At 41.2% G+C, this 9,431-nt stretch overlaps 1 long non-coding RNA gene across 1 annotated transcript; it reads left to right on the top strand.

Moving 5' to 3' along the window:
- Positions 1 to 1,711: 1,711 nt before the first annotated feature.
- On the top strand, positions 1,712 to 3,473 carry LOC117735714. Its single transcript, XR_004609910.1, has 3 exons — positions 1,712 to 1,798; positions 3,008 to 3,076; positions 3,345 to 3,473. It is a non-coding gene; the product is annotated as an uncharacterized LOC117735714 (long non-coding RNA).
- The last annotated feature ends 5,958 nt before the right edge of the window (positions 3,474 to 9,431 follow it).

Below are 9,431 nucleotides of genomic sequence, written 5' to 3' on the forward strand. Positions count from 1 at the left end.
ATTCACATGTTTTTATCTAACGAAACACTCTGCTTCAAGCCATGTGTTGGTGTTTAGCCTCTCAATAACATTTTCACTGCAGAAAAGAACTCACTGAATAGCCATTTTAAATACCTGGCCTTTTAAAGGAAACACGGCACTCTGACTGGCCAAAATGATCACCTGTGATTAAATAAAAGACTAAATATGACCCCATTTTCCCCTCGCACCTTCCTTCGTGTTAAGATAATGTGCCTTTCAACTGGAAAACATCGGAAATGCACTTGCAGGATAGATTGTTTGAAAAGGCCCCTCTAAGAAAACAAACATTATCATTTATTTTTGGCGCTGTGTTTATGGTTCGTGGTCCTGAGGGGAACGTATGACTCTTCAGTTTTTAAACTCCGCCATGTTCACCCGAATCAGCCATCTGTCCGTCACGCAGCAGCTCGTTTTCGGAGGGCACCGATAATCGGCCTATTTCTGAGGTCGGAGGACTTGTTGCCACAACTTACCGTCTCTCTCTGGGATCGTCGGTGAGAATATCCGTCCCAATCGTATCTTTCACCTCACACTCTGATGCACTTAGCCTCTTATACCTTTCTTGCTTACTTGTCATGCACATTCGCAAACGCTGGCATAAATATTTCATTAAAAAAACCAGAGAAAAAAAAAAGACCAGAAAATATTCCTGAAGGAGAAGCGAAAACACTCCCACTCATTCCATCGCTGTCGCTTAACCGGAATGAAAAAAAGATGCCTGGAGAGAGGGGGCGAAGCGGCGTGTGCACGCTTCTAATGACAGCTGTGAACACGCCAGGTGCACTTTTACCAGCTACACCTGTCAGTGCATGAGACAGAAATATGAACTAACATTAACTGAACTAACTAGATGTATCTTTTCCCTGGGCAGTAGTTTCACGAGACAAAATCTCTAATATCTATATACACTTATAAAGGATTTTAGAGCGACTTGCAGATATTTCAGATAATTTACCAAATGACATGCAAAACAAAAGCAATAACTACTCCACGCTTTCTGACTTCAATGTTAAGTTACATTTGTGATATTTGTGACGTGTTTTCCGTATTTTTTATACGCATTACGCGTTTACGTACTTGTTTTGCAGTGTTTTTCCTCAACATTTTCCTCAACATACTTCGTGGTTCTGTCGCTAGTTCCACTGCAACAATGTGGCATAAAATCACAATGCGGAAGCAAACTTCCAGTCATTCCCAGTGAGGACGCCAGGCCTTTATGGCGTTAGTCAGCATAACTGTGAGGCAGTGATAAGCAACCTCATGTACACACACACACACACACACACACACACACACACACACACACACACACACACACACGTATGTGCACATTGCATGTGGTAGAGATCTGCATAATAGATGGACTTTTAAATCCTCCCCAAAGAAGCACACAAGCTCAGACTCTGGTGGCGTGAGGTTGTGTGTGCGTTCGATGGTGAAGTATATTGAGGCCTTGAGTATGCACACTGAAGAAAATTATTTGGACCCCTTTTAGTTATTACTTGATTTAATCAAGGTCATTTCACTGATTTTAATATGTTATTGAATCCTACTTATCTTTTTTAATTAATCTTAACTCATATTTCCATGGTTTACGAAAAGCTAATTTCCTCCATTTAAAGGTAACATGAAAATATTATGTACATCAATTTCCACATCTGCGCATGTGTGCGTCCACAAGCCCCGCCCCCTTTCCCCTGTCTAGGCGCGAATTTCTTTCCCCTTGAAAGCTGTCCTGTATCTCCTGCTGTCAGGTTCCCAAAGCGCTCCGTTTTCAGTAAGAACACATTTTAAATTCATTGCTGTGTTGTATTTTTACTTTATCAGTTGCCAATAAAAAAAGTAGTTAGCTAACGTTAAGGCTGTCTGCTGTGTCTTACCTAATGTTAACTGAGGCCTAGTGCTGCTAACGTTAGCTCAATGTAGCCTACACCATTAAGGCTAGGTTAACATTAGTAGAATAATTTAAGTGAACATAATTATCTAACTGGATGCTGCTATCAAGATAAATGCGTGATGCATCACATGCTTTTCTTGGTTGACTCGTAAGTTTGTGGCCACTAAAAGTTGAACCTAAGCAATGTAAATTGACTAGCTAGCTGTTAGCTAAGTAATGTTAATTTACTTTAGCTAATGTCAATAGCTTGTAGCTTAACCTTCCCGGGTTTCTCGGCTTGTAGAAAGGTTTAACGTTACGGACCGACTTTAAGTATATTTATTTAACTTAAACTTATCCGTGCGGTGATATTTAAAGGGAACAAAAACAAAACCAAAAAAACAACTAAAGTTCAACATCGTTTGCTACTCTCTGGTGCCAAATGGGTTAATGTTACCGCAGCCATTGTTAACGTTACCCCTCTGTGTCGAAGGTAAACAGAACGGGGTCCTAACGCCATTACGGTAAGAAGGCCTCGCTGTTGCCTGAGCAAAACGAAACAACACAGAGTCCCGCGTCGCTCTGCTCAACTCTTTTCTGTGCGAGTATCTTTTCACTTTGTGGTAGCTTTTCCTCGGTTATACACTAATGAGCCAGAGTTAGCTTAAACATGTAAAGGTAGCTCTGAAAGCACGGAGGAAATGAAAAATGTAAGCTGCAGCTCCTCTGTAGACAAGCATGGTTGATATATGACCACAGTCCGAAATTAACTAACTAAGGTAGCTTACCCACAGTATTTTGTCTAGTAATAATTCAGAATTGACACTAATCATCAAAATATATATATTTTATTTATTATTTATTCCAAGTCATTGTACAGGGGGTTATACTTCACCTATTTTGCAAATAATGATGATTGCTTTAAGAAACCTTTCTGCCTTTTGTTGGTCATTTCTATAGTAATAATGAGGCTTTATTTAAATATAAAATGAGTTTTTTGGGATCTGATTTGAGTCGTTAGCTTAACCCAAATTACTAAGGTTTATTGAACAATTACCTCTTTCTTAAAACAAATTTATGTTTGTGAATTCGTGAATATTTTTTTTGCAGTTTTTTTCTATCTGATGTTGTTGTGACGTGGAACAGGGTCTAACTCCTTGGGGACCTCATATTGTTTTGGTAAGTACATTTAACAAACAAACTTTTCACAGGTATGCTGACCCCAGCAGTTCTGCTCAGGATCAAGTTGTTCCATGGGCGCTTTTCATCTTAAATGCAGAGGTCAAATTTCATGTTTATTTGTGATGATTAAAAAAATTAAGTTATATTGTACATTTTAGGTTATTACATCATATAAATATTGTCCAATTTATTGAAATTGTTGTACTGATTTATGTATTTCTAATTATTTAATAATTGAATTGTATTGTATGTGTCTTTTACACAGGAGACAAGTGATGTCAACCGTAAATCCTTGACATTGCGTTGACATCAAAAGCGGTGCAAATCTTTTGTGTGAGTAGATCCCATGCAAAGTCAATGCACAGACGGGATTTTTTTCGCCGGGCAGCGCGAAAAATTCACCAGAGTTGAAATATTTCAACTTTGCGAATATTCACAACGCTTTTGGTGTGAACGCAGCATAAAGGCTCTTTGTATCCACCTGGGTGAGGATGAGGGACAGCTCGTTCGGGAGTATATGGTAAGTCATTTGAATTGATTTGCCAGTCACATGTTATGTGTTGAGATCATAATGTCACCCACATCAATTTTCAGAAGTTCATGTTATAATTGACAGTAGGTTGAGAATATTCATATGAAAATGAAGTATTGTGAACAGGTATCCTTTTCTAAACATTCACTGACATCCAATACTTGATCAAAAACAGTATGGCTTTGACAAGCTTTGTGGTCTGGAAATGAAATCCAGAACTGTAAAACAACATGCTTGTTGTTATGGAATGATGATAATCCATGAAAAGGCTAAATCTCTTTAAATTGTTGTATCTGTTTTATTCAAATGAACCAAACTGTTTAAAAGAAGAAGATACCCTAACTAACCAATATTAGTCCATCTCTTAATCTTATCTGACCTATGGCACTCAGAACGAAGCTGTCATTCCTATGTAAATCTTTAATAACACCTCACAGATAAATAGTTTTATTAAAAACTATATATTTTTATATATTATTATGCAATGTTGATACAGTAAAGTATATACATTTCATGAATACGTGTTTTTCTCTCCTATTTTCTTTAAACATACAGGATATCGAAGGAGATGACATCCTGAGACCTGCAAAAGCGGAGCATGCGCATATGTCATCAAAAAGGAGGAGAAATGGGACAATGTGATGACGTTGAAGGACTAATCATCCTCGACAACTGGATCTGTGGCCCGAGCTTGTGCAAAGATTCCGGGAGTCATCTACGCTCTGAACATGGCTTATCCCAAAGAGCTAAGATACTAAATAAAATTGAGTAAATTCAACACAACATTTTTTTCTTTTTACACCTGTCTGTCAGGGAGCAACAGCCAATCGGAGCACAAGAACAAGGCGACAATGCAACAAGAGGGAACTCTGCTGTATGTGTTGCATTCACAACACAAACCAAAGTTGTTGTTACACCTGGAGGAGAGGATGGGCAGAGGGCGAGGATCCGAGTGGGAATCGCAGACGTCGTGAAAGATGAAAGTAATAAATGAGCAAAAAAAGAGGACATTAATACTATTTGCAGCAGCAGCTCTGTCTTTTTATTATTATTATTATTTGCATACATTCTATGATGCTTGATCTGTAATATGAAGTCATTTCTCAGTCCCATTTTATCTTAGTCCCTCTCACATTTGGTGAAAGTAGAACACTTTTACCCCAAAAAAACATTAAAAGAAATTTGTTTTTAGACATTTATTACATGTATTTACTATTTTATTCATATGTTCCACAACTTTTGTGAACCTAAGGTTTTTGGTAAACCAGTTTCTCATCTACATGAGTAAAGGTATGTTTTCACAAGACATTTGAAGAATCTTTAATAAATCAGACTTCAACTTTTCAGCTTTAGAGCCAAATTATCTTTTTTACACTGTAGCCTAAAGACAACTGGTGCTTCATTAAATGGATAGCTGAGATTGTTTTTAATGTATATCACATGTATCAAATGCAAGTGCCTCTAAAAAAAAGATGAATTTAAGAAATTATGTAAAGGGGTTTAAAGTGTATGCTTATAGAATGCACTGTATGAATGTATTGAGTGGATACCTCCATGTTTACGTATAAACTACACAGAATTTACTCTGAACCCTCATTTGCATATTCCGTAACTTCACCGTGTTACGGAATATGACATTAAAGGCATGGAACTTACAGCACATGAACATTCCGTGCCAGTTCCCTTATATATAGTCCATCCAGCGTTGCAGCAACAAACACTAAAGTTTTTACTAAAGCTCTTCAGCCGTCTTCAGTTTTAATGGGTAAAGTATTTGGAAAGTTCTTCACAGCTGTGGAGAAGGAGGAGTTGCCTTCCAGCTCAGAGGACATTGGTGTCGTCGCTGCAAGATGGAAGAGGAAACAAACAGAAGATGGGGAAAGCCTACCGAGGAAGAGAAGTAGGAAACCGGGCCCCTTCCCGTGGGACGATGAGTTGCCTTCCAGCTCAGAGGACATTGGTGTCGCTGTGGAGAAGGAGAAGGAGTTGCCGTTCAGCTCAGAGGACACTGGTAAGCTTTATGCCGATATTTTAACTATTATTCTGCTATAAATGATTTAAGACACATTGAATGATTGTCTTGTCTTTTAGTTTGAGGGACTCTTTGTCCTCGTTCGTGTTGTGAATGCCGGTAAATTCATGTTGTGATGTTTTTTCTCCCATCTCTAGAAAGCGGAAACACACCCAAGGCGGCTCTGAGCGAGGGAAGCGCTAAGAGGAAGGCGGTCGACGATGACGGACCGGTTGCGAAGAAGTACAGGCTTCTAGACGAGTCAGACGTGTTTAAGGCCAAGTACCAGCAGCTGAAGAAACTTGGCCAAGGATCGTTTGGATGCGTGTTTGCTGGCTACCGCAGAGCGGATAATCTACCTGTAAGTGTTCCTCACATTTTCTTGCACACACATGCAGACACACACATGCACAGTACGGTCAGAAAGTGTAACCAAAAAGTCTTCTTTCTACCTCTTAGGTCGCCATCAAGCATATCGACAGGAAAAAAGAGTTCCACCTTTCCCAAGAAGATGATGGGTACACGATCCCCATGGAGGTCGATGTCCTAGAGCATCTACAGGCCAACTCAGAACAGCATTCAGCACCAGTTCACCTACTGGACTGGTACGTTGAGGAACAGGGGCTGATCCTGGTGCTGGAGAGACCGATGCCGGCCGTAAACCTCTGCAACTACATCCTAGACAAAGGAGGCCACTTGAAGGAAACGGAAGCCAAGGTAAGCTGCTGTAGTCATCTCAGAGTCACAGCCATGAAAACATGTCCAAGCATCATCTCTGATCCCTCAACTCTCTCTTTTTGTCTTTCAGATTATAATTAATCAGTTGGTGGATGCAGCCATTGACCTCCAGGAGAATCACATTTTCCACCGGGACATTAAACCGGAAAATCTTCTTATTGAGACCTGCATGAAGTCGCCGCGACTTCGCCTCATCGACTTCGGTCTGAGCTGCTTCGTCGAAGACGGAGACACCCATGACGTCTTTTACGGTAAGAAGTCCAGCTTCACTCCTGCTCTGTATTAACATTACTCATCGGTGACTTTTACATTGAAACAATTGCTCCTCCTCCTCACTGTCTCTTTATTATGTCTGTATATTTTAGGTTCTTACGTCCCCCCGGAGTGGTACATTCATGAGAAATACGAAGCCGGACCCTCGACAGTATACCAGATCGGAGTGGTCCTGTTCCCCATGTTCCACGGCGTGTCATATAGCGAGAACCTGTCCTTTGAGAAGCTGAAGAACGGCAGGCGGATTTCCCAACGTAAGAGAAACATACACAAATATGTCGGCAGACACAAATCTATTGACGTTGTGATGGATCACAGGACCTCACCCTTTCTTCTCTTTCTTTCTCTCCAGATTGCAAAGATTTCTACAAGGCGTGCATGCATGCGGACCCGGATCAGCGGTTCACCCTGGAGCAGCTGAGGAATCACCCGTGGCTGAGATAGTATCACACACACACACACACACACACGCCTACATTTAAATATCCAAGTGTCCTTGAGCAAGACACTGAACCTAAATTGCTCCCGAGGGTTGAGCCCTCTGTGTTTTAAATTGGAACATATGTGATATATGTGATATATATGATATATGTGATCTTAGAATTAACATTAACATAATTAAGAAGTGTGTGACGAAAGAGAGGTGTGACGAGGACCAAACTCTAACTTTAACGTGAAGAGGTCTGAACTTTTACTTTAACACGACGCATGCATACAGACCCGGATCAGCGGTTCCCCCTGGAGCAGCTGAGGAATCACCCGTGGCTTAGATAGTATCACACTTCACACACACACAAACGCCTACATTTAAATTTAAACATAAACTACAAAACGTAGATTTAAATGTCCAAGTGTCCTTGAGCAAGACACTGAACCTATATTGCTCCCGAGGGTTGAGCCCTCTGTGTTTTAAATTGGAACATATGTGATATATGTGATATATATGATATATGTGATCTGGTGGCACCTTGTGTGACAGTTATTAGTTCAATCACTTCACACAAACAAACGCCGACATTTAAATTTAAACATAAACTACACACACATAGATTTAAATATCCGAGTGTCCTTGAGCAAGACACTGAACCTAAATTGCTCCCGAGGGTTGAGCCCTCTGTGTTTTAAATTGGAACATATTATTAATAACATTAACATAATTAAGAAATTGTGACGAAAGAGAGGTGTGACGAGGACCAAACTCTAACTTTAACTTTAACGTGAAGAGGTCTGAACTTTTACTTTAACACGACGCATGCATACAGACCCGGATCAGCGGTTCACCCTGGAGCAGCTGAGGAATCACCCATGGCTTAGATAGTATCATACTTCACACACACACGCCTACATTTAAATGTCCACGTGTCTTTGAGCAAGACACTGAACCTAAATTGCTCCCAAGGGTTGAGCCCTCTGTGTTTTAAATTGGAACATATGTGATATATGTGATATATGTGATCTTAGAATTAACATTAACATAATTAAGAAGTGTGTGACGAAAGAGAGGTGTGACGAGGACCAAACTCTAACTTTAACTTTAACTTTATTGTGAAGAGGTCTGAACTTTTAATTTAACACGACGCATGCATACAGACCCGGATCAGCAGTTCCCCCTGGAGCAGCTGAGGAATCACCCGTGGCTTAGATAGTATCATACTTCACACACACACAAACACAAACAAACGCCGACATTTAAATTTAAACATAAACTACACACACATAGATTAAAATATTCAAGTGTTCTTGAGCAAGACACGGAACCTAAATTGCTCCCGAGGGTTGAGCCCTCTGTGTTTTAAATTGGAACATATGTGATATATGTGATATATGTGATCTGGTGGCACCTTGTGTGACAGTTATTAGTTCAATCACTTCACACAAACAAACGCGTACATTTAAATACACACACATAGATTTAAATATTGTATTATATACAGTCCTTGAGCAAGACACTGAACCTAAATTGCTCCCGAAAAGTCTGAACTTTTACTTTAACCTAACGAGATCCAAACTTTAACTTTAACATGACTTTTTATTTACCTACCTACCTACAGAACGGCCGACTGGAGCTGCTGCTGCCTCTACCTACCTGCTGCTGCTACCTACCCACCTACCTACCTTCCGGAGCTGCTGCTGCTGCTTCTACCTACCTACCGACCGGAGCTGCTGCTGCTGCTTCTACCTACCTACCTGCTGCTGCTACCTACCTACCTACCTACATACCTGCTGCTGCTGCTACCTACCTACCTACATACCTGCTGCTGCTGCTACCTACCTAACTACCTACCTATCGGAGCTGCTTCTACCTACCTACTGCTACCTACCGACCGACTGACCGGAGCTGCTGCTGCTTCTACTTACCTGCTGCTGCTACCTACCTACCTTCCGGAGCTGCTGCTTCTACCTACTTACCTGCTGCTGCTACTACCTACCTACCTACCTACCTGCTGCTGCTACCTACCTACCTACCTACCTACCTACCTTCCGGAGCTGCTGCTGCTGCTTCTACCTACATACCTGCTGCTGCTGCTACCTACCTACCTACCTACCTACCTACCTACCTACCGACTGACCGGAGCTGCTGCTGCTTCTACCTACCTGCTGCTGCTACCCACCTACCTACCTACCTGCTGCTGCTACCCACCTACCTACCTACCTGCTGCTGCTGCTACCTACCTACCTACCTACCTACCTACCTACCTTCCGGAGCTGCTGCTGCTGCTTCTACCTACATACCTGCTGCTGCTGCTACCTACCTACCGACTGACCGGAGCTGCTGCTGCTTCTACCTACCTGCTGCT

The sequence above is a fragment of the Cyclopterus lumpus genome, chromosome 8 (genome assembly GCF_009769545.1).
Source record: "Cyclopterus lumpus isolate fCycLum1 chromosome 8, fCycLum1.pri, whole genome shotgun sequence".
NCBI classification, from domain to species: Eukaryota; Metazoa; Chordata; class Actinopteri; order Perciformes; family Cyclopteridae; genus Cyclopterus; species Cyclopterus lumpus.